A 2813-nucleotide genomic window follows, 5' to 3' on the forward strand; every position below is an offset into this window, starting at 1 on the left:
GGTTTGGGTTTGGGTTTGGGTTTGGGTTTGGGTTTGGGTTTGGGTTTGGGTTTGGGTTTGGGTTTGGGTTTGGGTTTGGGTTTGGGTTTTTGTTTTTGTTTTGTTTTTGTTTTTGTTTTTGTTTTTGTTTTTGTTTTTGTTTTTGTTTTTGTTTTTGTTTTTGTTTTTGTTTTTGTTTTTGTTTTTGTTTTTGTTTTTGTTTTTGTTTTTGTTTTTGTTTTTGTTTTTGTTTTTGTTTTTGTTTTTGTTTTTGTTTTTGTTTTTGTTTTGTTTTTGTTTTGTTTTTGTTTTTGTTTTTGTTTTTGTTTTTGTTTTGTTTTTGTTTTTGTTTTTGTTTTTGTTTTGTTTTTGTTTTTGTTTTTGTTTTTGTTTTTGTTTTTGTTTTTGTTTTTGTTTTTGTTTTTGTTTTTGTTTTTGTTTTTGTTTTGTTTTTGTTTTTGTTTTTGTTTTTGTTTTTGTTTTTGTTTTGTTTTTGTTTTTGTTTTTGTTTTTGTTTTTGTTTTTGTTTTTGTTTTTGTTTTTGTTTTTGTTTTTGTTTTTGTTTTTGTTTTTGTTTTTGTTTTTGTTTTTGTTTTTGTTTTTGTTTTTGTTTTTGTTTTTGTTTTTGTTTTTGTTTTTGTTTTTGTTTTTGTTTTTGTTTTTGTTTTTGTTTTTGTTTTTGTTTTGTTTTTGTTTTTGTTTTTGTTTTTGTTTTTGTTTTTGTTTTTGTTTTTGTTTTTGTTTTGTTTTTGTTTTTGTTTTTGTTTTTGTTTTTGTTTTTGTTTTTGTTTTTGTTTTTGTTTTTGTTTTTGTTTTTGTTTTGTTTTTGTTTTTGTTTTTGTTTTTGTTTTTGTTTTTGTTTTTGTTTTTGTTTTTGTTTTGTTTTTGTTTTTGTTTTTGTTTTTGTTTTTGTTTTTGTTTTTGTTTTTGTTTTTGTTTTTGTTTTTGTTTTTGTTTTTGTTTTTGTTTTTGTTTTTGTTTTTGTTTTTGTTTTTGTTTTTGTTTTTGTTTTTGTTTTTGTTTTTGTTTTTGTTTTTGTTTTTGTTTTTGTTTTGTTTTTGTTTTGTTTTTGTTTTTGTTTTTGTTTTTGTTTTTGTTTTTGTTTTTGTTTTTGTTTTTGTTTTTGTTTTTGTTTTTGTTTTTGTTTTTGTTTTTGTTTTTGTTTTTGTTTTTGTTTTTGTTTTTGTTTTTGTTTTTGTTTTTGTTTTTGTTTGCAAAATTTGATTAGTAGTGAATTTTGTAGGGGCATAGTTTTGAAGAAAAAAAGATTGAGTGCACGACTTGCTCTGCTCAAGGTTTGCCAGTAGAAAAAAACTAGTTTGAGCCATCTTTTTGGCTTGTGAAAAGGAAAAATCAGTAACTGTGAAAATAAACGGGTTTCGCGCGCATGATTTTTGGAGTTAAGCATAATTTTGAGAAAACCGGCTGCCAACATCGTGGAGATCACTTTATCTGTAATCCTGCTACCGCGTGCTTCAGAGAGCTTTCATGTGTGGACTGGGAGTAGTGCGGAAGTGATTTAGATGTCACTGGAAATCAGGAGGGCTGGATTTGTTTTCCTGCTTGTTGGCCGATTCCAACGAGGAGGCCAGCATCCATCGGAATAAACCGAAGCTGAACTTGGTGAGTTCGTTTCATGTTGTTTGTTTAGTGAGTGGGACTGTGTGAGTGAGATTGGAATGAACGGAAGAAGCTTCGGCAGTGTTTGACATTTGTGGATCATGTGGATCCTAAACGTTCCACAGAAGTGTTGCCATATGGCGAAAATGCAACCCGGCTGCAGACTTTTTAGAATTAAACAGAAATGTGTTTTAAAAATGCTAAAGGTTGCAGTTAGTCACATTTGATCACGCGCGGTTATGTGTACGGTTTTAAATAACTTTTCTATAAGTAGTATGAATTTCAATTAGTTTCGGGTTTTTGCTTTTTTTGTTATCTATAATTCCAAATTAGTTTTATGGCTTTATGACTCTCAGATTTCTCGCAAATGAAATTAGTTTATGCGTGTATGAGAGTGTGAATGAGTGTATTTGTTCTTTTTTTTCAGCAAAATAAATATTTAAAACCGCGTAAAATCTACAGAATCGGTCGATAAATCCAAATCATATCTCATTGAAAATAATTGTTATAGGGTCATTATTAAATAATTATGTATACGCGTTCTTGATCATTTTGTTGTCGTTTCGTTAGTTTGTCAACTGTACCAGTAAATTGATACAATCTAAATAATGTATTGAATTTGCACGTTGAAAAATATTTCTATAGAATCATTTATCGAAAGACACGCTGACATTTAGGATAGACCGCCGGTTCAGTTCGTATAAGTTCTGTAACAACTTTTCAATAGGGCGAAACCCTCAGATGTAAACAAACTGAGTTTTTGTCAGAATCATATAAAGTGAACAAAACTGATTCTAAAACACTCTCCATAATCACAAAATTCCGAAAATACGTAGTTTTACAAGCAAAAAACAAAAGGGCTAATCAACAACATCAATCAAAACAAACCAAATTGAGTTTCCGCCCTTGTGTTTTCATTCAATCACAAGGGGCGAATGTAGTGTTTTCTGCAAGTTCTGACGTATATTTAGAAACACTAAATTTTCGTTATAATCTAGTGAATTTTAACCTGACAATCCTCAAAATGGATCAAAATGTATGTTTTTGATGTCTCTGACCACAATTCCACAACAAACACAGATTTGTTTGATCCTTAATACATAACTTTTTAATTTCAATTATTGTAGTATCGGATCTGGTCTGGATTCACAATCTAGATATGAAGGTCCATAATTTACCGGTTCTTGGGACATCCGGGGATTCTGGGTCGAGCA

The sequence above is a fragment of the Culex quinquefasciatus genome, chromosome 3, assembly GCF_015732765.1.
Source record: "Culex quinquefasciatus strain JHB chromosome 3, VPISU_Cqui_1.0_pri_paternal, whole genome shotgun sequence".
NCBI classification, from domain to species: Eukaryota; Metazoa; Arthropoda; class Insecta; order Diptera; family Culicidae; genus Culex; species Culex quinquefasciatus.